At 49.0% G+C, this 21,229-nt stretch overlaps 68 non-coding genes across 68 annotated transcripts; all 68 read left to right on the top strand.

Annotated features, from left to right (window-relative positions):
* The first annotated feature begins 186 nt into the window (after positions 1-186).
* Positions 187-305, top strand: LOC121403312. The gene has a single exon (XR_005967227.1). It is a non-coding gene; the product is annotated as a 5S ribosomal RNA (ribosomal RNA).
* Positions 306-498: 193 nt separating this feature from the next.
* LOC121403311 lies at positions 499-617 on the top strand. Its single transcript, XR_005967226.1, has one exon. It is a non-coding gene; the product is annotated as a 5S ribosomal RNA (ribosomal RNA).
* Positions 618-810: 193 nt separating this feature from the next.
* On the top strand, positions 811-929 carry LOC121403310. The gene has a single exon (XR_005967225.1). It is a non-coding gene; the product is annotated as a 5S ribosomal RNA (ribosomal RNA).
* Positions 930-1,122: 193 nt separating this feature from the next.
* On the top strand, positions 1,123-1,241 carry LOC121403309. The gene has a single exon (XR_005967224.1). It is a non-coding gene; the product is annotated as a 5S ribosomal RNA (ribosomal RNA).
* A 193-nt stretch (positions 1,242-1,434) lies between these two features.
* LOC121403308 lies at positions 1,435-1,553 on the top strand. Its single transcript, XR_005967223.1, has one exon. It is a non-coding gene; the product is annotated as a 5S ribosomal RNA (ribosomal RNA).
* A 193-nt stretch (positions 1,554-1,746) lies between these two features.
* Positions 1,747-1,865, top strand: LOC121403307. Its single transcript, XR_005967222.1, has one exon. It is a non-coding gene; the product is annotated as a 5S ribosomal RNA (ribosomal RNA).
* A 193-nt stretch (positions 1,866-2,058) lies between these two features.
* On the top strand, positions 2,059-2,177 carry LOC121403305. The gene has a single exon (XR_005967220.1). It is a non-coding gene; the product is annotated as a 5S ribosomal RNA (ribosomal RNA).
* A 193-nt stretch (positions 2,178-2,370) lies between these two features.
* On the top strand, positions 2,371-2,489 carry LOC121403304. The gene has a single exon (XR_005967219.1). It is a non-coding gene; the product is annotated as a 5S ribosomal RNA (ribosomal RNA).
* Positions 2,490-2,682: 193 nt separating this feature from the next.
* On the top strand, positions 2,683-2,801 carry LOC121403303. The gene has a single exon (XR_005967218.1). It is a non-coding gene; the product is annotated as a 5S ribosomal RNA (ribosomal RNA).
* Positions 2,802-2,994: 193 nt separating this feature from the next.
* On the top strand, positions 2,995-3,113 carry LOC121403302. Its single transcript, XR_005967217.1, has one exon. It is a non-coding gene; the product is annotated as a 5S ribosomal RNA (ribosomal RNA).
* Positions 3,114-3,306: 193 nt separating this feature from the next.
* On the top strand, positions 3,307-3,425 carry LOC121403301. Its single transcript, XR_005967216.1, has one exon. It is a non-coding gene; the product is annotated as a 5S ribosomal RNA (ribosomal RNA).
* Positions 3,426-3,618: 193 nt separating this feature from the next.
* On the top strand, positions 3,619-3,737 carry LOC121403300. The gene has a single exon (XR_005967215.1). It is a non-coding gene; the product is annotated as a 5S ribosomal RNA (ribosomal RNA).
* A 193-nt stretch (positions 3,738-3,930) lies between these two features.
* On the top strand, positions 3,931-4,049 carry LOC121403299. Its single transcript, XR_005967214.1, has one exon. It is a non-coding gene; the product is annotated as a 5S ribosomal RNA (ribosomal RNA).
* A 193-nt stretch (positions 4,050-4,242) lies between these two features.
* On the top strand, positions 4,243-4,361 carry LOC121403298. The gene has a single exon (XR_005967213.1). It is a non-coding gene; the product is annotated as a 5S ribosomal RNA (ribosomal RNA).
* A 193-nt stretch (positions 4,362-4,554) lies between these two features.
* On the top strand, positions 4,555-4,673 carry LOC121403297. Its single transcript, XR_005967212.1, has one exon. It is a non-coding gene; the product is annotated as a 5S ribosomal RNA (ribosomal RNA).
* Positions 4,674-4,866: 193 nt separating this feature from the next.
* LOC121403296 lies at positions 4,867-4,985 on the top strand. Its single transcript, XR_005967211.1, has one exon. It is a non-coding gene; the product is annotated as a 5S ribosomal RNA (ribosomal RNA).
* Positions 4,986-5,178: 193 nt separating this feature from the next.
* Positions 5,179-5,297, top strand: LOC121403294. Its single transcript, XR_005967209.1, has one exon. It is a non-coding gene; the product is annotated as a 5S ribosomal RNA (ribosomal RNA).
* Positions 5,298-5,490: 193 nt separating this feature from the next.
* Positions 5,491-5,609, top strand: LOC121403293. The gene has a single exon (XR_005967208.1). It is a non-coding gene; the product is annotated as a 5S ribosomal RNA (ribosomal RNA).
* A 193-nt stretch (positions 5,610-5,802) lies between these two features.
* Positions 5,803-5,921, top strand: LOC121403292. The gene has a single exon (XR_005967207.1). It is a non-coding gene; the product is annotated as a 5S ribosomal RNA (ribosomal RNA).
* A 193-nt stretch (positions 5,922-6,114) lies between these two features.
* Positions 6,115-6,233, top strand: LOC121403291. The gene has a single exon (XR_005967206.1). It is a non-coding gene; the product is annotated as a 5S ribosomal RNA (ribosomal RNA).
* A 194-nt stretch (positions 6,234-6,427) lies between these two features.
* Positions 6,428-6,546, top strand: LOC121403290. The gene has a single exon (XR_005967205.1). It is a non-coding gene; the product is annotated as a 5S ribosomal RNA (ribosomal RNA).
* Positions 6,547-6,739: 193 nt separating this feature from the next.
* Positions 6,740-6,858, top strand: LOC121403289. Its single transcript, XR_005967204.1, has one exon. It is a non-coding gene; the product is annotated as a 5S ribosomal RNA (ribosomal RNA).
* A 194-nt stretch (positions 6,859-7,052) lies between these two features.
* LOC121403288 lies at positions 7,053-7,171 on the top strand. Its single transcript, XR_005967203.1, has one exon. It is a non-coding gene; the product is annotated as a 5S ribosomal RNA (ribosomal RNA).
* A 193-nt stretch (positions 7,172-7,364) lies between these two features.
* LOC121403287 lies at positions 7,365-7,483 on the top strand. The gene has a single exon (XR_005967202.1). It is a non-coding gene; the product is annotated as a 5S ribosomal RNA (ribosomal RNA).
* A 194-nt stretch (positions 7,484-7,677) lies between these two features.
* On the top strand, positions 7,678-7,796 carry LOC121403286. Its single transcript, XR_005967201.1, has one exon. It is a non-coding gene; the product is annotated as a 5S ribosomal RNA (ribosomal RNA).
* Positions 7,797-7,989: 193 nt separating this feature from the next.
* Positions 7,990-8,108, top strand: LOC121403285. The gene has a single exon (XR_005967200.1). It is a non-coding gene; the product is annotated as a 5S ribosomal RNA (ribosomal RNA).
* A 193-nt stretch (positions 8,109-8,301) lies between these two features.
* Positions 8,302-8,420, top strand: LOC121403283. The gene has a single exon (XR_005967198.1). It is a non-coding gene; the product is annotated as a 5S ribosomal RNA (ribosomal RNA).
* A 193-nt stretch (positions 8,421-8,613) lies between these two features.
* Positions 8,614-8,732, top strand: LOC121403282. The gene has a single exon (XR_005967197.1). It is a non-coding gene; the product is annotated as a 5S ribosomal RNA (ribosomal RNA).
* A 194-nt stretch (positions 8,733-8,926) lies between these two features.
* On the top strand, positions 8,927-9,045 carry LOC121403281. Its single transcript, XR_005967196.1, has one exon. It is a non-coding gene; the product is annotated as a 5S ribosomal RNA (ribosomal RNA).
* A 193-nt stretch (positions 9,046-9,238) lies between these two features.
* LOC121403280 lies at positions 9,239-9,357 on the top strand. Its single transcript, XR_005967195.1, has one exon. It is a non-coding gene; the product is annotated as a 5S ribosomal RNA (ribosomal RNA).
* A 194-nt stretch (positions 9,358-9,551) lies between these two features.
* Positions 9,552-9,670, top strand: LOC121403279. The gene has a single exon (XR_005967194.1). It is a non-coding gene; the product is annotated as a 5S ribosomal RNA (ribosomal RNA).
* A 193-nt stretch (positions 9,671-9,863) lies between these two features.
* On the top strand, positions 9,864-9,982 carry LOC121403277. The gene has a single exon (XR_005967192.1). It is a non-coding gene; the product is annotated as a 5S ribosomal RNA (ribosomal RNA).
* Positions 9,983-10,175: 193 nt separating this feature from the next.
* On the top strand, positions 10,176-10,294 carry LOC121403276. Its single transcript, XR_005967191.1, has one exon. It is a non-coding gene; the product is annotated as a 5S ribosomal RNA (ribosomal RNA).
* A 193-nt stretch (positions 10,295-10,487) lies between these two features.
* Positions 10,488-10,606, top strand: LOC121403275. The gene has a single exon (XR_005967190.1). It is a non-coding gene; the product is annotated as a 5S ribosomal RNA (ribosomal RNA).
* A 193-nt stretch (positions 10,607-10,799) lies between these two features.
* On the top strand, positions 10,800-10,918 carry LOC121403274. The gene has a single exon (XR_005967189.1). It is a non-coding gene; the product is annotated as a 5S ribosomal RNA (ribosomal RNA).
* A 193-nt stretch (positions 10,919-11,111) lies between these two features.
* Positions 11,112-11,230, top strand: LOC121403273. The gene has a single exon (XR_005967188.1). It is a non-coding gene; the product is annotated as a 5S ribosomal RNA (ribosomal RNA).
* Positions 11,231-11,423: 193 nt separating this feature from the next.
* On the top strand, positions 11,424-11,542 carry LOC121403271. Its single transcript, XR_005967186.1, has one exon. It is a non-coding gene; the product is annotated as a 5S ribosomal RNA (ribosomal RNA).
* Positions 11,543-11,735: 193 nt separating this feature from the next.
* Positions 11,736-11,854, top strand: LOC121403270. Its single transcript, XR_005967185.1, has one exon. It is a non-coding gene; the product is annotated as a 5S ribosomal RNA (ribosomal RNA).
* Positions 11,855-12,047: 193 nt separating this feature from the next.
* On the top strand, positions 12,048-12,166 carry LOC121403269. Its single transcript, XR_005967184.1, has one exon. It is a non-coding gene; the product is annotated as a 5S ribosomal RNA (ribosomal RNA).
* A 193-nt stretch (positions 12,167-12,359) lies between these two features.
* Positions 12,360-12,478, top strand: LOC121403268. The gene has a single exon (XR_005967183.1). It is a non-coding gene; the product is annotated as a 5S ribosomal RNA (ribosomal RNA).
* A 193-nt stretch (positions 12,479-12,671) lies between these two features.
* On the top strand, positions 12,672-12,790 carry LOC121403267. Its single transcript, XR_005967182.1, has one exon. It is a non-coding gene; the product is annotated as a 5S ribosomal RNA (ribosomal RNA).
* Positions 12,791-12,983: 193 nt separating this feature from the next.
* On the top strand, positions 12,984-13,102 carry LOC121403266. The gene has a single exon (XR_005967181.1). It is a non-coding gene; the product is annotated as a 5S ribosomal RNA (ribosomal RNA).
* Positions 13,103-13,295: 193 nt separating this feature from the next.
* On the top strand, positions 13,296-13,414 carry LOC121403265. The gene has a single exon (XR_005967180.1). It is a non-coding gene; the product is annotated as a 5S ribosomal RNA (ribosomal RNA).
* A 193-nt stretch (positions 13,415-13,607) lies between these two features.
* Positions 13,608-13,726, top strand: LOC121403264. The gene has a single exon (XR_005967179.1). It is a non-coding gene; the product is annotated as a 5S ribosomal RNA (ribosomal RNA).
* A 193-nt stretch (positions 13,727-13,919) lies between these two features.
* LOC121403263 lies at positions 13,920-14,038 on the top strand. The gene has a single exon (XR_005967178.1). It is a non-coding gene; the product is annotated as a 5S ribosomal RNA (ribosomal RNA).
* Positions 14,039-14,232: 194 nt separating this feature from the next.
* Positions 14,233-14,351, top strand: LOC121403262. The gene has a single exon (XR_005967177.1). It is a non-coding gene; the product is annotated as a 5S ribosomal RNA (ribosomal RNA).
* Positions 14,352-14,544: 193 nt separating this feature from the next.
* LOC121403260 lies at positions 14,545-14,663 on the top strand. The gene has a single exon (XR_005967175.1). It is a non-coding gene; the product is annotated as a 5S ribosomal RNA (ribosomal RNA).
* A 193-nt stretch (positions 14,664-14,856) lies between these two features.
* On the top strand, positions 14,857-14,975 carry LOC121403259. Its single transcript, XR_005967174.1, has one exon. It is a non-coding gene; the product is annotated as a 5S ribosomal RNA (ribosomal RNA).
* Positions 14,976-15,168: 193 nt separating this feature from the next.
* On the top strand, positions 15,169-15,287 carry LOC121403258. The gene has a single exon (XR_005967173.1). It is a non-coding gene; the product is annotated as a 5S ribosomal RNA (ribosomal RNA).
* A 193-nt stretch (positions 15,288-15,480) lies between these two features.
* LOC121403257 lies at positions 15,481-15,599 on the top strand. The gene has a single exon (XR_005967172.1). It is a non-coding gene; the product is annotated as a 5S ribosomal RNA (ribosomal RNA).
* A 193-nt stretch (positions 15,600-15,792) lies between these two features.
* Positions 15,793-15,911, top strand: LOC121403256. Its single transcript, XR_005967171.1, has one exon. It is a non-coding gene; the product is annotated as a 5S ribosomal RNA (ribosomal RNA).
* A 193-nt stretch (positions 15,912-16,104) lies between these two features.
* LOC121403255 lies at positions 16,105-16,223 on the top strand. Its single transcript, XR_005967170.1, has one exon. It is a non-coding gene; the product is annotated as a 5S ribosomal RNA (ribosomal RNA).
* Positions 16,224-16,416: 193 nt separating this feature from the next.
* On the top strand, positions 16,417-16,535 carry LOC121403254. The gene has a single exon (XR_005967169.1). It is a non-coding gene; the product is annotated as a 5S ribosomal RNA (ribosomal RNA).
* A 193-nt stretch (positions 16,536-16,728) lies between these two features.
* Positions 16,729-16,847, top strand: LOC121403253. The gene has a single exon (XR_005967168.1). It is a non-coding gene; the product is annotated as a 5S ribosomal RNA (ribosomal RNA).
* A 193-nt stretch (positions 16,848-17,040) lies between these two features.
* On the top strand, positions 17,041-17,159 carry LOC121403252. The gene has a single exon (XR_005967167.1). It is a non-coding gene; the product is annotated as a 5S ribosomal RNA (ribosomal RNA).
* Positions 17,160-17,352: 193 nt separating this feature from the next.
* LOC121403251 lies at positions 17,353-17,471 on the top strand. Its single transcript, XR_005967166.1, has one exon. It is a non-coding gene; the product is annotated as a 5S ribosomal RNA (ribosomal RNA).
* Positions 17,472-17,664: 193 nt separating this feature from the next.
* Positions 17,665-17,783, top strand: LOC121403249. The gene has a single exon (XR_005967164.1). It is a non-coding gene; the product is annotated as a 5S ribosomal RNA (ribosomal RNA).
* A 193-nt stretch (positions 17,784-17,976) lies between these two features.
* Positions 17,977-18,095, top strand: LOC121403248. The gene has a single exon (XR_005967163.1). It is a non-coding gene; the product is annotated as a 5S ribosomal RNA (ribosomal RNA).
* A 193-nt stretch (positions 18,096-18,288) lies between these two features.
* On the top strand, positions 18,289-18,407 carry LOC121403247. The gene has a single exon (XR_005967162.1). It is a non-coding gene; the product is annotated as a 5S ribosomal RNA (ribosomal RNA).
* Positions 18,408-18,600: 193 nt separating this feature from the next.
* On the top strand, positions 18,601-18,719 carry LOC121403246. Its single transcript, XR_005967161.1, has one exon. It is a non-coding gene; the product is annotated as a 5S ribosomal RNA (ribosomal RNA).
* Positions 18,720-18,912: 193 nt separating this feature from the next.
* Positions 18,913-19,031, top strand: LOC121403245. Its single transcript, XR_005967160.1, has one exon. It is a non-coding gene; the product is annotated as a 5S ribosomal RNA (ribosomal RNA).
* A 193-nt stretch (positions 19,032-19,224) lies between these two features.
* Positions 19,225-19,343, top strand: LOC121403244. Its single transcript, XR_005967159.1, has one exon. It is a non-coding gene; the product is annotated as a 5S ribosomal RNA (ribosomal RNA).
* A 193-nt stretch (positions 19,344-19,536) lies between these two features.
* On the top strand, positions 19,537-19,655 carry LOC121403243. The gene has a single exon (XR_005967158.1). It is a non-coding gene; the product is annotated as a 5S ribosomal RNA (ribosomal RNA).
* A 193-nt stretch (positions 19,656-19,848) lies between these two features.
* LOC121403242 lies at positions 19,849-19,967 on the top strand. The gene has a single exon (XR_005967157.1). It is a non-coding gene; the product is annotated as a 5S ribosomal RNA (ribosomal RNA).
* Positions 19,968-20,160: 193 nt separating this feature from the next.
* Positions 20,161-20,279, top strand: LOC121403241. Its single transcript, XR_005967156.1, has one exon. It is a non-coding gene; the product is annotated as a 5S ribosomal RNA (ribosomal RNA).
* A 193-nt stretch (positions 20,280-20,472) lies between these two features.
* On the top strand, positions 20,473-20,591 carry LOC121403240. The gene has a single exon (XR_005967155.1). It is a non-coding gene; the product is annotated as a 5S ribosomal RNA (ribosomal RNA).
* A 193-nt stretch (positions 20,592-20,784) lies between these two features.
* Positions 20,785-20,903, top strand: LOC121403238. Its single transcript, XR_005967153.1, has one exon. It is a non-coding gene; the product is annotated as a 5S ribosomal RNA (ribosomal RNA).
* A 193-nt stretch (positions 20,904-21,096) lies between these two features.
* LOC121403237 lies at positions 21,097-21,215 on the top strand. Its single transcript, XR_005967152.1, has one exon. It is a non-coding gene; the product is annotated as a 5S ribosomal RNA (ribosomal RNA).
* Positions 21,216-21,229: the final 14 nt, after the last annotated feature.

Genomic DNA, 21,229 nt, shown 5'->3' with positions numbered 1-21,229 from the left:
CGTTGCCATTTTTTTAACATTTTCCATGTTTTCACTCTTTTTTTTCCACTGCGCGCATGCGTCAGGAAGCCGCAAAGAGCCATTTTTTCAAAATTTTCACCCTTTCATTTTTTTTAACATTTTGCACTTTATTTTTTACACAGCACCGCCCACAGGTCCAAAAGGCCCAAAGTGCCGAGCTTCATCGCCTACGGCCACACCACCCTGAAAGCGCCCGATCTCGTCTGATCTCGGAAGCGATCCAGGGCCGGGCCTGGTTAGTACCTGGATGGGAGACCGCCTGGGAATACCGGGTGTCGTAGGCTTTTTAGCCGTTGCCATTTTTTTAACATTTTCCATGTTTTCACTCTTTTTTTTCCACTGCGCGCATGCGTCAGGAAGCCGCAAAGAGCCATTTTTTCAAAATTTTCACCCTTTCATTTTTTTTAACATTTTGCACTTTATTTTTTACACAGCACCGCCCACAGGTCCAAAAGGCCCAAAGTGCCGAGCTTCATCGCCTACGGCCACACCACCCTGAAAGCGCCCGATCTCGTCTGATCTCGGAAGCGATCCAGGGCCGGGCCTGGTTAGTACCTGGATGGGAGACCGCCTGGGAATACCGGGTGTCGTAGGCTTTTTAGCCGTTGCCATTTTTTTAACATTTTCCATGTTTTCACTCTTTTTTTTCCACTGCGCGCATGCGTCAGGAAGCCGCAAAGAGCCATTTTTTCAAAATTTTCACCCTTTCATTTTTTTTAACATTTTGCACTTTATTTTTTACACAGCACCGCCCACAGGTCCAAAAGGCCCAAAGTGCCGAGCTTCATCGCCTACGGCCACACCACCCTGAAAGCGCCCGATCTCGTCTGATCTCGGAAGCGATCCAGGGCCGGGCCTGGTTAGTACCTGGATGGGAGACCGCCTGGGAATACCGGGTGTCGTAGGCTTTTTAGCCGTTGCCATTTTTTTAACATTTTCCATGTTTTCACTCTTTTTTTTCCACTGCGCGCATGCGTCAGGAAGCCGCAAAGAGCCATTTTTTCAAAATTTTCACCCTTTCATTTTTTTTAACATTTTGCACTTTATTTTTTACACAGCACCGCCCACAGGTCCAAAAGGCCCAAAGTGCCGAGCTTCATCGCCTACGGCCACACCACCCTGAAAGCGCCCGATCTCGTCTGATCTCGGAAGCGATCCAGGGCCGGGCCTGGTTAGTACCTGGATGGGAGACCGCCTGGGAATACCGGGTGTCGTAGGCTTTTTAGCCGTTGCCATTTTTTTAACATTTTCCATGTTTTCACTCTTTTTTTTCCACTGCGCGCATGCGTCAGGAAGCCGCAAAGAGCCATTTTTTCAAAATTTTCACCCTTTCATTTTTTTTAACATTTTGCACTTTATTTTTTACACAGCACCGCCCACAGGTCCAAAAGGCCCAAAGTGCCGAGCTTCATCGCCTACGGCCACACCACCCTGAAAGCGCCCGATCTCGTCTGATCTCGGAAGCGATCCAGGGCCGGGCCTGGTTAGTACCTGGATGGGAGACCGCCTGGGAATACCGGGTGTCGTAGGCTTTTTAGCCGTTGCCATTTTTTTAACATTTTCCATGTTTTCACTCTTTTTTTTCCACTGCGCGCATGCGTCAGGAAGCCGCAAAGAGCCATTTTTTCAAAATTTTCACCCTTTCATTTTTTTTAACATTTTGCACTTTATTTTTTACACAGCACCGCCCACAGGTCCAAAAGGCCCAAAGTGCCGAGCTTCATCGCCTACGGCCACACCACCCTGAAAGCGCCCGATCTCGTCTGATCTCGGAAGCGATCCAGGGCCGGGCCTGGTTAGTACCTGGATGGGAGACCGCCTGGGAATACCGGGTGTCGTAGGCTTTTTAGCCGTTGCCATTTTTTTAACATTTTCCATGTTTTCACTCTTTTTTTTCCACTGCGCGCATGCGTCAGGAAGCCGCAAAGAGCCATTTTTTCAAAATTTTCACCCTTTCATTTTTTTTAACATTTTGCACTTTATTTTTTACACAGCACCGCCCACAGGTCCAAAAGGCCCAAAGTGCCGAGCTTCATCGCCTACGGCCACACCACCCTGAAAGCGCCCGATCTCGTCTGATCTCGGAAGCGATCCAGGGCCGGGCCTGGTTAGTACCTGGATGGGAGACCGCCTGGGAATACCGGGTGTCGTAGGCTTTTTAGCCGTTGCCATTTTTTTAACATTTTCCATGTTTTCACTCTTTTTTTTCCACTGCGCGCATGCGTCAGGAAGCCGCAAAGAGCCATTTTTTCAAAATTTTCACCCTTTCATTTTTTTTAACATTTTGCACTTTATTTTTTACACAGCACCGCCCACAGGTCCAAAAGGCCCAAAGTGCCGAGCTTCATCGCCTACGGCCACACCACCCTGAAAGCGCCCGATCTCGTCTGATCTCGGAAGCGATCCAGGGCCGGGCCTGGTTAGTACCTGGATGGGAGACCGCCTGGGAATACCGGGTGTCGTAGGCTTTTTAGCCGTTGCCATTTTTTTAACATTTTCCATGTTTTCACTCTTTTTTTTCCACTGCGCGCATGCGTCAGGAAGCCGCAAAGAGCCATTTTTTCAAAATTTTCACCCTTTCATTTTTTTTAACATTTTGCACTTTATTTTTTACACAGCACCGCCCACAGGTCCAAAAGGCCCAAAGTGCCGAGCTTCATCGCCTACGGCCACACCACCCTGAAAGCGCCCGATCTCGTCTGATCTCGGAAGCGATCCAGGGCCGGGCCTGGTTAGTACCTGGATGGGAGACCGCCTGGGAATACCGGGTGTCGTAGGCTTTTTAGCCGTTGCCATTTTTTTAACATTTTCCATGTTTTCACTCTTTTTTTTCCACTGCGCGCATGCGTCAGGAAGCCGCAAAGAGCCATTTTTTCAAAATTTTCACCCTTTCATTTTTTTTAACATTTTGCACTTTATTTTTTACACAGCACCGCCCACAGGTCCAAAAGGCCCAAAGTGCCGAGCTTCATCGCCTACGGCCACACCACCCTGAAAGCGCCCGATCTCGTCTGATCTCGGAAGCGATCCAGGGCCGGGCCTGGTTAGTACCTGGATGGGAGACCGCCTGGGAATACCGGGTGTCGTAGGCTTTTTAGCCGTTGCCATTTTTTTAACATTTTCCATGTTTTCACTCTTTTTTTTCCACTGCGCGCATGCGTCAGGAAGCCGCAAAGAGCCATTTTTTCAAAATTTTCACCCTTTCATTTTTTTTAACATTTTGCACTTTATTTTTTACACAGCACCGCCCACAGGTCCAAAAGGCCCAAAGTGCCGAGCTTCATCGCCTACGGCCACACCACCCTGAAAGCGCCCGATCTCGTCTGATCTCGGAAGCGATCCAGGGCCGGGCCTGGTTAGTACCTGGATGGGAGACCGCCTGGGAATACCGGGTGTCGTAGGCTTTTTAGCCGTTGCCATTTTTTTAACATTTTCCATGTTTTCACTCTTTTTTTTCCACTGCGCGCATGCGTCAGGAAGCCGCAAAGAGCCATTTTTTCAAAATTTTCACCCTTTCATTTTTTTTAACATTTTGCACTTTATTTTTTACACAGCACCGCCCACAGGTCCAAAAGGCCCAAAGTGCCGAGCTTCATCGCCTACGGCCACACCACCCTGAAAGCGCCCGATCTCGTCTGATCTCGGAAGCGATCCAGGGCCGGGCCTGGTTAGTACCTGGATGGGAGACCGCCTGGGAATACCGGGTGTCGTAGGCTTTTTAGCCGTTGCCATTTTTTTAACATTTTCCATGTTTTCACTCTTTTTTTTCCACTGCGCGCATGCGTCAGGAAGCCGCAAAGAGCCATTTTTTCAAAATTTTCACCCTTTCATTTTTTTTAACATTTTGCACTTTATTTTTTACACAGCACCGCCCACAGGTCCAAAAGGCCCAAAGTGCCGAGCTTCATCGCCTACGGCCACACCACCCTGAAAGCGCCCGATCTCGTCTGATCTCGGAAGCGATCCAGGGCCGGGCCTGGTTAGTACCTGGATGGGAGACCGCCTGGGAATACCGGGTGTCGTAGGCTTTTTAGCCGTTGCCATTTTTTTAACATTTTCCATGTTTTCACTCTTTTTTTTCCACTGCGCGCATGCGTCAGGAAGCCGCAAAGAGCCATTTTTTCAAAATTTTCACCCTTTCATTTTTTTTAACATTTTGCACTTTATTTTTTACACAGCACCGCCCACAGGTCCAAAAGGCCCAAAGTGCCGAGCTTCATCGCCTACGGCCACACCACCCTGAAAGCGCCCGATCTCGTCTGATCTCGGAAGCGATCCAGGGCCGGGCCTGGTTAGTACCTGGATGGGAGACCGCCTGGGAATACCGGGTGTCGTAGGCTTTTTAGCCGTTGCCATTTTTTTAACATTTTCCATGTTTTCACTCTTTTTTTTCCACTGCGCGCATGCGTCAGGAAGCCGCAAAGAGCCATTTTTTCAAAATTTTCACCCTTTCATTTTTTTTAACATTTTGCACTTTATTTTTTACACAGCACCGCCCACAGGTCCAAAAGGCCCAAAGTGCCGAGCTTCATCGCCTACGGCCACACCACCCTGAAAGCGCCCGATCTCGTCTGATCTCGGAAGCGATCCAGGGCCGGGCCTGGTTAGTACCTGGATGGGAGACCGCCTGGGAATACCGGGTGTCGTAGGCTTTTTAGCCGTTGCCATTTTTTTAACATTTTCCATGTTTTCACTCTTTTTTTTCCACTGCGCGCATGCGTCAGGAAGCCGCAAAGAGCCATTTTTTCAAAATTTTCACCCTTTCATTTTTTTTAACATTTTGCACTTTATTTTTTACACAGCACCGCCCACAGGTCCAAAAGGCCCAAAGTGCCGAGCTTCATCGCCTACGGCCACACCACCCTGAAAGCGCCCGATCTCGTCTGATCTCGGAAGCGATCCAGGGCCGGGCCTGGTTAGTACCTGGATGGGAGACCGCCTGGGAATACCGGGTGTCGTAGGCTTTTTAGCCGTTGCCATTTTTTTAACATTTTCCATGTTTTCACTCTTTTTTTTCCACTGCGCGCATGCGTCAGGAAGCCGCAAAGAGCCATTTTTTCAAAATTTTCACCCTTTCATTTTTTTTAACATTTTGCACTTTATTTTTTACACAGCACCGCCCACAGGTCCAAAAGGCCCAAAGTGCCGAGCTTCATCGCCTACGGCCACACCACCCTGAAAGCGCCCGATCTCGTCTGATCTCGGAAGCGATCCAGGGCCGGGCCTGGTTAGTACCTGGATGGGAGACCGCCTGGGAATACCGGGTGTCGTAGGCTTTTTAGCCGTTGCCATTTTTTTAACATTTTCCATGTTTTCACTCTTTTTTTTCCACTGCGCGCATGCGTCAGGAAGCCGCAAAGAGCCATTTTTTCAAAATTTTCACCCTTTCATTTTTTTTAACATTTTGCACTTTATTTTTTACACAGCACCGCCCACAGGTCCAAAAGGCCCAAAGTGCCGAGCTTCATCGCCTACGGCCACACCACCCTGAAAGCGCCCGATCTCGTCTGATCTCGGAAGCGATCCAGGGCCGGGCCTGGTTAGTACCTGGATGGGAGACCGCCTGGGAATACCGGGTGTCGTAGGCTTTTTAGCCGTTGCCATTTTTTTAACATTTTCCATGTTTTCACTCTTTTTTTTCCACTGCGCGCATGCGTCAGGAAGCCGCAAAGAGCCATTTTTTCAAAATTTTCACCCTTTCATTTTTTTTAACATTTTGCACTTTATTTTTTACACAGCACCGCCCACAGGTCCAAAAGGCCCAAAGTGCCGAGCTTCATCGCCTACGGCCACACCACCCTGAAAGCGCCCGATCTCGTCTGATCTCGGAAGCGATCCAGGGCCGGGCCTGGTTAGTACCTGGATGGGAGACCGCCTGGGAATACCGGGTGTCGTAGGCTTTTTAGCCGTTGCCATTTTTTTAACATTTTCCATGTTTTCACTCTTTTTTTTCCACTGCGCGCATGCGTCAGGAAGCCGCAAAGAGCCATTTTTTCAAAATTTTCACCCTTTCATTTTTTTTAACATTTTGCACTTTATTTTTTACACAGCACCGCCCACAGGTCCAAAAGGCCCAAAGTGCCGAGCTTCATCGCCTACGGCCACACCACCCTGAAAGCGCCCGATCTCGTCTGATCTCGGAAGCGATCCAGGGCCGGGCCTGGTTAGTACCTGGATGGGAGACCGCCTGGGAATACCGGGTGTCGTAGGCTTTTTAGCCGTTGCCATTTTTTTTAACATTTTCCATGTTTTCACTCTTTTTTTTCCACTGCGCGCATGCGTCAGGAAGCCGCAAAGAGCCATTTTTTCAAAATTTTCACCCTTTCATTTTTTTTAACATTTTGCACTTTATTTTTTACACAGCACCGCCCACAGGTCCAAAAGGCCCAAAGTGCCGAGCTTCATCGCCTACGGCCACACCACCCTGAAAGCGCCCGATCTCGTCTGATCTCGGAAGCGATCCAGGGCCGGGCCTGGTTAGTACCTGGATGGGAGACCGCCTGGGAATACCGGGTGTCGTAGGCTTTTTAGCCGTTGCCATTTTTTTAACATTTTCCATGTTTTCACTCTTTTTTTTCCACTGCGCGCATGCGTCAGGAAGCCGCAAAGAGCCATTTTTTCAAAATTTTCACCCTTTCATTTTTTTTAACATTTTGCACTTTATTTTTTACACAGCACCGCCCACAGGTCCAAAAGGCCCAAAGTGCCGAGCTTCATCGCCTACGGCCACACCACCCTGAAAGCGCCCGATCTCGTCTGATCTCGGAAGCGATCCAGGGCCGGGCCTGGTTAGTACCTGGATGGGAGACCGCCTGGGAATACCGGGTGTCGTAGGCTTTTTAGCCGTTGCCATTTTTTTTAACATTTTCCATGTTTTCACTCTTTTTTTTCCACTGCGCGCATGCGTCAGGAAGCCGCAAAGAGCCATTTTTTCAAAATTTTCACCCTTTCATTTTTTTTAACATTTTGCACTTTATTTTTTACACAGCACCGCCCACAGGTCCAAAAGGCCCAAAGTGCCGAGCTTCATCGCCTACGGCCACACCACCCTGAAAGCGCCCGATCTCGTCTGATCTCGGAAGCGATCCAGGGCCGGGCCTGGTTAGTACCTGGATGGGAGACCGCCTGGGAATACCGGGTGTCGTAGGCTTTTTAGCCGTTGCCATTTTTTTAACATTTTCCATGTTTTCACTCTTTTTTTTCCACTGCGCGCATGCGTCAGGAAGCCGCAAAGAGCCATTTTTTCAAAATTTTCACCCTTTCATTTTTTTTAACATTTTGCACTTTATTTTTTACACAGCACCGCCCACAGGTCCAAAAGGCCCAAAGTGCCGAGCTTCATCGCCTACGGCCACACCACCCTGAAAGCGCCCGATCTCGTCTGATCTCGGAAGCGATCCAGGGCCGGGCCTGGTTAGTACCTGGATGGGAGACCGCCTGGGAATACCGGGTGTCGTAGGCTTTTTAGCCGTTGCCATTTTTTTTAACATTTTCCATGTTTTCACTCTTTTTTTTCCACTGCGCGCATGCGTCAGGAAGCCGCAAAGAGCCATTTTTTCAAAATTTTCACCCTTTCATTTTTTTTAACATTTTGCACTTTATTTTTTACACAGCACCGCCCACAGGTCCAAAAGGCCCAAAGTGCCGAGCTTCATCGCCTACGGCCACACCACCCTGAAAGCGCCCGATCTCGTCTGATCTCGGAAGCGATCCAGGGCCGGGCCTGGTTAGTACCTGGATGGGAGACCGCCTGGGAATACCGGGTGTCGTAGGCTTTTTAGCCGTTGCCATTTTTTTAACATTTTCCATGTTTTCACTCTTTTTTTTCCACTGCGCGCATGCGTCAGGAAGCCGCAAAGAGCCATTTTTTCAAAATTTTCACCCTTTCATTTTTTTTAACATTTTGCACTTTATTTTTTACACAGCACCGCCCACAGGTCCAAAAGGCCCAAAGTGCCGAGCTTCATCGCCTACGGCCACACCACCCTGAAAGCGCCCGATCTCGTCTGATCTCGGAAGCGATCCAGGGCCGGGCCTGGTTAGTACCTGGATGGGAGACCGCCTGGGAATACCGGGTGTCGTAGGCTTTTTAGCCGTTGCCATTTTTTTAACATTTTCCATGTTTTCACTCTTTTTTTTCCACTGCGCGCATGCGTCAGGAAGCCGCAAAGAGCCATTTTTTCAAAATTTTCACCCTTTCATTTTTTTTAACATTTTGCACTTTATTTTTTACACAGCACCGCCCACAGGTCCAAAAGGCCCAAAGTGCCGAGCTTCATCGCCTACGGCCACACCACCCTGAAAGCGCCCGATCTCGTCTGATCTCGGAAGCGATCCAGGGCCGGGCCTGGTTAGTACCTGGATGGGAGACCGCCTGGGAATACCGGGTGTCGTAGGCTTTTTAGCCGTTGCCATTTTTTTAACATTTTCCATGTTTTCACTCTTTTTTTTCCACTGCGCGCATGCGTCAGGAAGCCGCAAAGAGCCATTTTTTCAAAATTTTCACCCTTTCATTTTTTTTAACATTTTGCACTTTATTTTTTACACAGCACCGCCCACAGGTCCAAAAGGCCCAAAGTGCCGAGCTTCATCGCCTACGGCCACACCACCCTGAAAGCGCCCGATCTCGTCTGATCTCGGAAGCGATCCAGGGCCGGGCCTGGTTAGTACCTGGATGGGAGACCGCCTGGGAATACCGGGTGTCGTAGGCTTTTTAGCCGTTGCCATTTTTTTTAACATTTTCCATGTTTTCACTCTTTTTTTTCCACTGCGCGCATGCGTCAGGAAGCCGCAAAGAGCCATTTTTTCAAAATTTTCACCCTTTCATTTTTTTTAACATTTTGCACTTTATTTTTTACACAGCACCGCCCACAGGTCCAAAAGGCCCAAAGTGCCGAGCTTCATCGCCTACGGCCACACCACCCTGAAAGCGCCCGATCTCGTCTGATCTCGGAAGCGATCCAGGGCCGGGCCTGGTTAGTACCTGGATGGGAGACCGCCTGGGAATACCGGGTGTCGTAGGCTTTTTAGCCGTTGCCATTTTTTTAACATTTTCCATGTTTTCACTCTTTTTTTTCCACTGCGCGCATGCGTCAGGAAGCCGCAAAGAGCCATTTTTTCAAAATTTTCACCCTTTCATTTTTTTTAACATTTTGCACTTTATTTTTTACACAGCACCGCCCACAGGTCCAAAAGGCCCAAAGTGCCGAGCTTCATCGCCTACGGCCACACCACCCTGAAAGCGCCCGATCTCGTCTGATCTCGGAAGCGATCCAGGGCCGGGCCTGGTTAGTACCTGGATGGGAGACCGCCTGGGAATACCGGGTGTCGTAGGCTTTTTAGCCGTTGCCATTTTTTTTAACATTTTCCATGTTTTCACTCTTTTTTTTCCACTGCGCGCATGCGTCAGGAAGCCGCAAAGAGCCATTTTTTCAAAATTTTCACCCTTTCATTTTTTTTAACATTTTGCACTTTATTTTTTACACAGCACCGCCCACAGGTCCAAAAGGCCCAAAGTGCCGAGCTTCATCGCCTACGGCCACACCACCCTGAAAGCGCCCGATCTCGTCTGATCTCGGAAGCGATCCAGGGCCGGGCCTGGTTAGTACCTGGATGGGAGACCGCCTGGGAATACCGGGTGTCGTAGGCTTTTTAGCCGTTGCCATTTTTTTAACATTTTCCATGTTTTCACTCTTTTTTTTCCACTGCGCGCATGCGTCAGGAAGCCGCAAAGAGCCATTTTTTCAAAATTTTCACCCTTTCATTTTTTTTAACATTTTGCACTTTATTTTTTACACAGCACCGCCCACAGGTCCAAAAGGCCCAAAGTGCCGAGCTTCATCGCCTACGGCCACACCACCCTGAAAGCGCCCGATCTCGTCTGATCTCGGAAGCGATCCAGGGCCGGGCCTGGTTAGTACCTGGATGGGAGACCGCCTGGGAATACCGGGTGTCGTAGGCTTTTTAGCCGTTGCCATTTTTTTAACATTTTCCATGTTTTCACTCTTTTTTTTCCACTGCGCGCATGCGTCAGGAAGCCGCAAAGAGCCATTTTTTCAAAATTTTCACCCTTTCATTTTTTTTAACATTTTGCACTTTATTTTTTACACAGCACCGCCCACAGGTCCAAAAGGCCCAAAGTGCCGAGCTTCATCGCCTACGGCCACACCACCCTGAAAGCGCCCGATCTCGTCTGATCTCGGAAGCGATCCAGGGCCGGGCCTGGTTAGTACCTGGATGGGAGACCGCCTGGGAATACCGGGTGTCGTAGGCTTTTTAGCCGTTGCCATTTTTTTAACATTTTCCATGTTTTCACTCTTTTTTTTCCACTGCGCGCATGCGTCAGGAAGCCGCAAAGAGCCATTTTTTCAAAATTTTCACCCTTTCATTTTTTTTAACATTTTGCACTTTATTTTTTACACAGCACCGCCCACAGGTCCAAAAGGCCCAAAGTGCCGAGCTTCATCGCCTACGGCCACACCACCCTGAAAGCGCCCGATCTCGTCTGATCTCGGAAGCGATCCAGGGCCGGGCCTGGTTAGTACCTGGATGGGAGACCGCCTGGGAATACCGGGTGTCGTAGGCTTTTTAGCCGTTGCCATTTTTTTAACATTTTCCATGTTTTCACTCTTTTTTTTCCACTGCGCGCATGCGTCAGGAAGCCGCAAAGAGCCATTTTTTCAAAATTTTCACCCTTTCATTTTTTTTAACATTTTGCACTTTATTTTTTACACAGCACCGCCCACAGGTCCAAAAGGCCCAAAGTGCCGAGCTTCATCGCCTACGGCCACACCACCCTGAAAGCGCCCGATCTCGTCTGATCTCGGAAGCGATCCAGGGCCGGGCCTGGTTAGTACCTGGATGGGAGACCGCCTGGGAATACCGGGTGTCGTAGGCTTTTTAGCCGTTGCCATTTTTTTAACATTTTCCATGTTTTCACTCTTTTTTTTCCACTGCGCGCATGCGTCAGGAAGCCGCAAAGAGCCATTTTTTCAAAATTTTCACCCTTTCATTTTTTTTAACATTTTGCACTTTATTTTTTACACAGCACCGCCCACAGGTCCAAAAGGCCCAAAGTGCCGAGCTTCATCGCCTACGGCCACACCACCCTGAAAGCGCCCGATCTCGTCTGATCTCGGAAGCGATCCAGGGCCGGGCCTGGTTAGTACCTGGATGGGAGACCGCCTGGGAATACCGGGTGTCGTAGGCTTTTTAGCCGTTGCCATTTTTTTAACATTTTCCATGTTTTCACTCTTTTTTTTCCACTGCGCGCATGCGTCAGGAAGCCGCAAAGAGCCATTTTTTCAAAATTTTCACCCTTTCATTTTTTTTAACATTTTGCACTTTATTTTTTACACAGCACCGCCCACAGGTCCAAAAGGCCCAAAGTGCCGAGCTTCATCGCCTACGGCCACACCACCCTGAAAGCGCCCGATCTCGTCTGATCTCGGAAGCGATCCAGGGCCGGGCCTGGTTAGTACCTGGATGGGAGACCGCCTGGGAATACCGGGTGTCGTAGGCTTTTTAGCCGTTGCCATTTTTTTAACATTTTCCATGTTTTCACTCTTTTTTTTCCACTGCGCGCATGCGTCAGGAAGCCGCAAAGAGCCATTTTTTCAAAATTTTCACCCTTTCATTTTTTTTAACATTTTGCACTTTATTTTTTACACAGCACCGCCCACAGGTCCAAAAGGCCCAAAGTGCCGAGCTTCATCGCCTACGGCCACACCACCCTGAAAGCGCCCGATCTCGTCTGATCTCGGAAGCGATCCAGGGCCGGGCCTGGTTAGTACCTGGATGGGAGACCGCCTGGGAATACCGGGTGTCGTAGGCTTTTTAGCCGTTGCCATTTTTTTAACATTTTCCATGTTTTCACTCTTTTTTTTCCACTGCGCGCATGCGTCAGGAAGCCGCAAAGAGCCATTTTTTCAAAATTTTCACCCTTTCATTTTTTTTAACATTTTGCACTTTATTTTTTACACAGCACCGCCCACAGGTCCAAAAGGCCCAAAGTGCCGAGCTTCATCGCCTACGGCCACACCACCCTGAAAGCGCCCGATCTCGTCTGATCTCGGAAGCGATCCAGGGCCGGGCCTGGTTAGTACCTGGATGGGAGACCGCCTGGGAATACCGGGTGTCGTAGGCTTTTTAGCCGTTGCCATTTTTTTAACATTTTCCATGTTTTCACTCTTTTTTTTCCACTGCGCGCATGCGTCAGGAAGCCGCAAAGAGCCATTTTTTCAAAATTTTCACCCTTTCATTTTTTTTAACATTTTGCACTTTATTTTTTACACAGCACCGCCCACAGGTCCAAAAGGCCCAAAGTGCCGAGCTTCATCGCCTACGGCCACACCACCCTGAAAGCGCCCGATCTCGTCTGATCTCGGAAGCGATCCAGGGCCGGGCCTGGTTAGTACCTGGATGGGAGACCGCCTGGGAATACCGGGTGTCGTAGGCTTTTTAGCCGTTGCCATTTTTTTAACATTTTCCATGTTTTCACTCTTTTTTTTCCACTGCGCGCATGCGTCAGGAAGCCGCAAAGAGCCATTTTTTCAAAATTTTCACCCTTTCATTTTTTTTAACATTTTGCACTTTATTTTTTACACAGCACCGCCCACAGGTCCAAAAGGCCCAAAGTGCCGAGCTTCATCGCCTACGGCCACACCACCCTGAAAGCGCCCGATCTCGTCTGATCTCGGAAGCGATCCAGGGCCGGGCCTGGTTAGTACCTGGATGGGAGACCGCCTGGGAATACCGGGTGTCGTAGGCTTTTTAGCCGTTGCCATTTTTTTAACATTTTCCATGTTTTCACTCTTTTTTTTCCACTGCGCGCATGCGTCAGGAAGCCGCAAAGAGCCATTTTTTCAAAATTTTCACCCTTTCATTTTTTTTAACATTTTGCACTTTATTTTTTACACAGCACCGCCCACAGGTCCAAAAGGCCCAAAGTGCCGAGCTTCATCGCCTACGGCCACACCACCCTGAAAGCGCCCGATCTCGTCTGATCTCGGAAGCGATCCAGGGCCGGGCCTGGTTAGTACCTGGATGGGAGACCGCCTGGGAATACCGGGTGTCGTAGGCTTTTTAGCCGTTGCCATTTTTTTAACATTTTCCATGTTTTCACTCTTTTTTTTCCACTGCGCGCATGCGTCAGGAAGCCGCAAAGAGCCATTTTTTCAAAATTTTCACCCTTTCATTTTTTTTAACATTTTGCACTTTATTTTTTACACAGCACCGCCCACAGGTCCAAAAGGCCCAAAGTGCCGAGCTTCATCGCCTACGGCCACACCACCCTGAAAGCGCCCGATCTCGTCTGATCTCGGAAGCGATCCAGGGCCGGGCCTGGTTAGTACCTGGATGGGAGACCGCCTGGGAATACCGGGTGTCGTAGGCTTTTTAGCCGTTGCCATTTTTTTAACATTTTCCATGTTTTCACTCTTTTTTTTCCACTGCGCGCATGCGTCAGGAAGCCGCAAAGAGCCATTTTTTCAAAATTTTCACCCTTTCATTTTTTTTAACATTTTGCACTTTATTTTTTACACAGCACCGCCCACAGGTCCAAAAGGCCCAAAGTGCCGAGCTTCATCGCCTACGGCCACACCACCCTGAAAGCGCCCGATCTCGTCTGATCTCGGAAGCGATCCAGGGCCGGGCCTGGTTAGTACCTGGATGGGAGACCGCCTGGGAATACCGGGTGTCGTAGGCTTTTTAGCCGTTGCCATTTTTTTAACATTTTCCATGTTTTCACTCTTTTTTTTCCACTGCGCGCATGCGTCAGGAAGCCGCAAAGAGCCATTTTTTCAAAATTTTCACCCTTTCATTTTTTTTAACATTTTGCACTTTATTTTTTACACAGCACCGCCCACAGGTCCAAAAGGCCCAAAGTGCCGAGCTTCATCGCCTACGGCCACACCACCCTGAAAGCGCCCGATCTCGTCTGATCTCGGAAGCGATCCAGGGCCGGGCCTGGTTAGTACCTGGATGGGAGACCGCCTGGGAATACCGGGTGTCGTAGGCTTTTTAGCCGTTGCCATTTTTTTAACATTTTCCATGTTTTCACTCTTTTTTTTCCACTGCGCGCATGCGTCAGGAAGCCGCAAAGAGCCATTTTTTCAAAATTTTCACCCTTTCATTTTTTTTTAACATTTTGCACTTTATTTTTTACACAGCACCGCCCACAGGTCCAAAAGGCCCAAAGTGCCGAGCTTCATCGCCTACGGCCACACCACCCTGAAAGCGCCCGATCTCGTCTGATCTCGGAAGCGATCCAGGGCCGGGCCTGGTTAGTACCTGGATGGGAGACCGCCTGGGAATACCGGGTGTCGTAGGCTTTTTAGCCGTTGCCATTTTTTTAACATTTTCCATGTTTTCACTCTTTTTTTTCCACTGCGCGCATGCGTCAGGAAGCCGCAAAGAGCCATTTTTTCAAAATTTTCACCCTTTCATTTTTTTTAACATTTTGCACTTTATTTTTTACACAGCACCGCCCACAGGTCCAAAAGGCCCAAAGTGCCGAGCTTCATCGCCTACGGCCACACCACCCTGAAAGCGCCCGATCTCGTCTGATCTCGGAAGCGATCCAGGGCCGGGCCTGGTTAGTACCTGGATGGGAGACCGCCTGGGAATACCGGGTGTCGTAGGCTTTTTAGCCGTTGCCATTTTTTTAACATTTTCCATGTTTTCACTCTTTTTTTTCCACTGCGCGCATGCGTCAGGAAGCCGCAAAGAGCCATTTTTTCAAAATTTTCACCCTTTCATTTTTTTTAACATTTTGCACTTTATTTTTTACACAGCACCGCCCACAGGTCCAAAAGGCCCAAAGTGCCGAGCTTCATCGCCTACGGCCACACCACCCTGAAAGCGCCCGATCTCGTCTGATCTCGGAAGCGATCCAGGGCCGGGCCTGGTTAGTACCTGGATGGGAGACCGCCTGGGAATACCGGGTGTCGTAGGCTTTTTAGCCGTTGCCATTTTTTTAACATTTTCCATGTTTTCACTCTTTTTTTTCCACTGCGCGCATGCGTCAGGAAGCCGCAAAGAGCCATTTTTTCAAAATTTTCACCCTTTCATTTTTTTTAACATTTTGCACTTTATTTTTTACACAGCACCGCCCACAGGTCCAAAAGGCCCAAAGTGCCGAGCTTCATCGCCTACGGCCACACCACCCTGAAAGCGCCCGATCTCGTCTGATCTCGGAAGCGATCCAGGGCCGGGCCTGGTTAGTACCTGGATGGGAGACCGCCTGGGAATACCGGGTGTCGTAGGCTTTTTAGCCGTTGCCATTTTTTTAACATTTTCCATGTTTTCACTCTTTTTTTTCCACTGCGCGCATGCGTCAGGAAGCCGCAAAGAGCCATTTTTTCAAAATTTTCACCCTTTCATTTTTTTTAACATTTTGCACTTTATTTTTTACACAGCACCGCCCACAGGTCCAAAAGGCCCAAAGTGCCGAGCTTCATCGCCTACGGCCACACCACCCTGAAAGCGCCCGATCTCGTCTGATCTCGGAAGCGATCCAGGGCCGGGCCTGGTTAGTACCTGGATGGGAGACCGCCTGGGAATACCGGGTGTCGTAGGCTTTTTAGCCGTTGCCATTTTTTTAACATTTTCCATGTTTTCACTCTTTTTTTTCCACTGCGCGCATGCGTCAGGAAGCCGCAAAGAGCCATTTTTTCAAAATTTTCACCCTTTCATTTTTTTTAACATTTTGCACTTTATTTTTTACACAGCACCGCCCACAGGTCCAAAAGGCCCAAAGTGCCGAGCTTCATCGCCTACGGCCACACCACCCTGAAAGCGCCCGATCTCGTCTGATCTCGGAAGCGATCCAGGGCCGGGCCTGGTTAGTACCTGGATGGGAGACCGCCTGGGAATACCGGGTGTCGTAGGCTTTTTAGCCGTTGCCATTTTTTTAACATTTTCCATGTTTTCACTCTTTTTTTTCCACTGCGCGCATGCGTCAGGAAGCCGCAAAGAGCCATTTTTTCAAAATTTTCACCCTTTCATTTTTTTTAACATTTTGCACTTTATTTTTTACACAGCACCGCCCACAGGTCCAAAAGGCCCAAAGTGCCGAGCTTCATCGCCTACGGCCACACCACCCTGAAAGCGCCCGATCTCGTCTGATCTCGGAAGCGATCCAGGGCCGGGCCTGGTTAGTACCTGGATGGGAGACCGCCTGGGAATACCGGGTGTCGTAGGCTTTTTAGCCGTTGCCATTTTTTTAACATTTTCCATGTTTTCACTCTTTTTTTTCCACTGCGCGCATGCGTCAGGAAGCCGCAAAGAGCCATTTTTTCAAAATTTTCACCCTTTCATTTTTTTTAACATTTTGCACTTTATTTTTTACACAGCACCGCCCACAGGTCCAAAAGGCCCAAAGTGCCGAGCTTCATCGCCTACGGCCACACCACCCTGAAAGCGCCCGATCTCGTCTGATCTCGGAAGCGATCCAGGGCCGGGCCTGGTTAGTACCTGGATGGGAGACCGCCTGGGAATACCGGGTGTCGTAGGCTTTTTAGCCGTTGCCATTTTTTTAACATTTTCCATGTTTTCACTCTTTTTTTTCCACTGCGCGCATGCGTCAGGAAGCCGCAAAGAGCCATTTTTTCAAAATTTTCACCCTTTCATTTTTTTTAACATTTTGCACTTTATTTTTTACACAGCACCGCCCACAGGTCCAAAAGGCCCAAAGTGCCGAGCTTCATCGCCTACGGCCACACCACCCTGAAAGCGCCCGATCTCGTCTGATCTCGGAAGCGATCCAGGGCCGGGCCTGGTTAGTACCTGGATGGGAGACCGCCTGGGAATACCGGGTGTCGTAGGCTTTTTAGCCGTTGCCATTTTTTTAACATTTTCCATGTTTTCACTCTTTTTTTTCCACTGCGCGCATGCGTCAGGAAGCCGCAAAGAGCCATTTTTTCAAAATTTTCACCCTTTCATTTTTTTTAACATTTTGCACTTTATTTTTTACACAGCACCGCCCACAGGTCCAAAAGGCCCAAAGTGCCGAGCTTCATCGCCTACGGCCACACCACCCTGAAAGCGCCCGATCTCGTCTGATCTCGGAAGCGATCCAGGGCCGGGCCTGGTTAGTACCTGGATGGGAGACCGCCTGGGAATACCGGGTGTCGTAGGCTTTTTAGCCGTTGCCATTTTTTTAACATTTTCCATGTTTTCACTCTTTTTTTTCCACTGCGCGCATGCGTCAGGAAGCCGCAAAGAGCCATTTTTTCAAAATTTTCACCCTTTCATTTTTTTTAACATTTTGCACTTTATTTTTTACACAGCACCGCCCACAGGTCCAAAAGGCCCAAAGTGCCGAGCTTCATCGCCTACGGCCACACCACCCTGAAAGCGCCCGATCTCGTCTGATCTCGGAAGCGATCCAGGGCCGGGCCTGGTTAGTACCTGGATGGGAGACCGCCTGGGAATACCGGGTGTCGTAGGCTTTTTAGCCGTTGCCATTTTTTTAACATTTTCCATGTTTTCACTCTTTTTTTTCCACTGCGCGCATGCGTCAGGAAGCCGCAAAGAGCCATTTTTTCAAAATTTTCACCCTTTCATTTTTTTTAACATTTTGCACTTTATTTTTTACACAGCACCGCCCACAGGTCCAAAAGGCCCAAAGTGCCGAGCTTCATCGCCTACGGCCACACCACCCTGAAAGCGCCCGATCTCGTCTGATCTCGGAAGCGATCCAGGGCCGGGCCTGGTTAGTACCTGGATGGGAGACCGCCTGGGAATACCGGGTGTCGTAGGCTTTTTAGCCGTTGCCATTTTTTTAACATTTTCCATGTTTTCACTCTTTTTTTTCCACTGCGCGCATGCGTCAGGAAGCCGCAAAGAGCCATTTTTTCAAAATTTTCACCCTTTCATTTTTTTTAACATTTTGCACTTTATTTTTTACACAGCACCGCCCACAGGTCCAAAAGGCCCAAAGTGCCGAGCTTCATCGCCTACGGCCACACCACCCTGAAAGCGCCCGATCTCGTCTGATCTCGGAAGCGATCCAGGGCCGGGCCTGGTTAGTACCTGGATGGGAGACCGCCTGGGAATACCGGGTGTCGTAGGCTTTTTAGCCGTTGCCATTTTTTTAACATTTTCCATGTTTTCACTCTTTTTTTTCCACTGCGCGCATGCGTCAGGAAGCCGCAAAGAGCCATTTTTTCAAAATTTTCACCCTTTCATTTTTTTTAACATTTTGCACTTTATTTTTTACACAGCACCGCCCACAGGTCCAAAAGGCCCAAAGTGCCGAGCTTCATCGCCTACGGCCACACCACCCTGAAAGCGCCCGATCTCGTCTGATCTCGGAAGCGATCCAGGGCCGGGCCTGGTTAGTACCTGGATGGGAGACCGCCTGGGAATACCGGGTGTCGTAGGCTTTTTAGCCGTTGCCATTTTTTTAACATTTTCCATGTTTTCACTCTTTTTTTTCCACTGCGCGCATGCGTCAGGAAGCCGCAAAGAGCCATTTTTTCAAAATTTTCACCCTTTCATTTTTTTTAACATTTTGCACTTTATTTTTTACACAGCACCGCCCACAGGTCCAAAAGGCCCAAAGTGCCGAGCTTCATCGCCTACGGCCACACCACCCTGAAAGCGCCCGATCTCGTCTGATCTCGGAAGCGATCCAGGGCCGGGCCTGGTTAGTACCTGGATGGGAGACCGCCTGGGAATACCGGGTGTCGTAGGCTTTTTAGCCGTTGCCATTTTTTTAACATTTTCCATGTTTTCACTCTTTTTTTTCCACTGCGCGCATGCGTCAGGAAGCCGCAAAGAGCCATTTTTTCAAAATTTTCACCCTTTCATTTTTTTTAACATTTTGCACTTTATTTTTTACACAGCACCGCCCACAGGTCCAAAAGGCCCAAAGTGCCGAGCTTCATCGCCTACGGCCACACCACCCTGAAAGCGCCCGATCTCGTCTGATCTCGGAAGCGATCCAGGGCCGGGCCTGGTTAGTACCTGGATGGGAGACCGCCTGGGAATACCGGGTGTCGTAGGCTTTTTAGCCGTTGCCATTTTTTTAACATTTTCCATGTTTTCACTCTTTTTTTTCCACTGCGCGCATGCGTCAGGAAGCCGCAAAGAGCCATTTTTTCAAAATTTTCACCCTTTCATTTTTTTTAACATTTTGCACTTTATTTTTTACACAGCACCGCCCACAGGTCCAAAAGGCCCAAAGTGCCGAGCTTCATCGCCTACGGCCACACCACCCTGAAAGCGCCCGATCTCGTCTGATCTCGGAAGCGATCCAGGGCCGGGCCTGGTTAGTACCTGGATGGGAGACCGCCTGGGAATACCGGGTGTCGTAGGCTTTTTAGCCGTTGCCATTTTTTTAACATTTTCCATGTTTTCACTCTTTTTTTTCCACTGCGCGCATGCGTCAGGAAGCCGCAAAGAGCCATTTTTTCAAAATTTTCACCCTTTCATTTTTTTTAACATTTTGCACTTTATTTTTTACACAGCACCGCCCACAGGTCCAAAAGGCCCAAAGTGCCGAGCTTCATCGCCTACGGCCACACCACCCTGAAAGCGCCCGATCTCGTCTGATCTCGGAAGCGATCCAGGGCCGGGCCTGGTTAGTACCTGGATGGGAGACCGCCTGGGAATACCGGGTGTCGTAGGCTTTTTAGCCGTTGCCATTTTTTTAACATTTTCCATGTTTTCACTCTTTTTTTTCCACTGCGCGCATGCGTCAGGAAGCCGCAAAGAGCCATTTTTTCAAAATTTTCACCCTTTCATTTTTTTTAACATTTTGCACTTTATTTTTTACACAGCACCGCCCACAGGTCCAAAAGGCCCAAAGTGCCGAGCTTCATCGCCTACGGCCACACCACCCTGAAAGCGCCCGATCTCGTCTGATCTCGGAAGCGATCCAGGGCCGGGCCTGGTTAGTACCTGGATGGGAGACCGCCTGGGAATACCGGGTGTCGTAGGCTTTTTAGCCGTTGCCATTTTTTTAACATTTTCCATGTTTTCACTCTTTTTTTTCCACTGCGCGCATGCGTCAGGAAGCCGCAAAGAGCCATTTTTTCAAAATTTTCACCCTTTCATTTTTTTTAACATTTTGCACTTTATTTTTTACACAGCACCGCCCACAGGTCCAAAAGGCCCAAAGTGCCGAGCTTCATCGCCTACGGCCACACCACCCTGAAAGCGCCCGATCTCGTCTGATCTCGGAAGCGATCCAGGGCCGGGCCTGGTTAGTACCTGGATGGGAGACCGCCTGGGAATACCGGGTGTCGTAGGCTTTTTAGCCGTTGCCATTTTTTTAACATTTTCCATGTTTTCACTCTTTTTTTTCCACTGCGCGCATGCGTCAGGAAGCCGCAAAGAGCCATTTTTTCAAAATTTTCACCCTTTCATTTTTTTTAACATTTTGCACTTTATTTTTTACACAGCACCGCCCACAGGTCCAAAAGGCCCAAAGTGCCGAGCTTCATCGCCTACGGCCACACCACCCTGAAAGCGCCCGATCTCGTCTGATCTCGGAAGCGATCCAGGGCCGGGCCTGGTTAGTACCTGGATGGGAGACCGCCTGGGAATACCGGGTGTCGTAGGCTTTTTAGCCGTTGCCATTTTTTTAACATTTTCCATGTTTTCACTCTTTTTTTTCCACTGCGCGCATGCGTCAGGAAGCCGCAAAGAGCCATTTTTTCAAAATTTTCACCCTTTCATTTTTTTTAACATTTTGCACTTTATTTTTTACACAGCACCGCCCACAGGTCCAAAAGGCCCAAAGTGCCGAGCTTCATCGCCTACGGCCACACCACCCTGAAAGCGCCCGATCTCGTCTGATCTCGGAAGCGATCCAGGGCCGGGCCTGGTTAGTACCTGGATGGGAGACCGCCTGGGAATACCGGGTGTCGTAGGCTTTTTAGCCGTTGCCATTTTTTTAACATTTTCCATGTTTTCACTCTTTTTTTTCCACTGCGCGCATGCGTCAGGAAGCCGCAAAGAGCCATTTTTTCAAAATTTTCACCCTTTCATTTTTTTTAACATTTTGCACTTTATTTTTTACACAGCACCGCCCACAGGTCCAAAAGGCCCAAAGTGCCGAGCTTCATCGCCTACGGCCACACCACCCTGAAAGCGCCCGATCTCGTCTGATCTCGGAAGCGATCCAGGGCCGGGCCTGGTTAGTACCTGGATGGGAGACCGCCTGGGAATACCGGGTGTCGTAGGCTTTTTAGCCGTTGCC

Source organism: Xenopus laevis, chromosome 4L (assembly GCF_017654675.1).
Source record: "Xenopus laevis strain J_2021 chromosome 4L, Xenopus_laevis_v10.1, whole genome shotgun sequence".
In the NCBI taxonomy this organism is placed as follows: domain Eukaryota; kingdom Metazoa; phylum Chordata; class Amphibia; order Anura; family Pipidae; genus Xenopus; species Xenopus laevis.
Note: the sequence above shows the minus strand (reverse complement) of the source record. Positions and strands in the feature narration are given on the sequence as shown.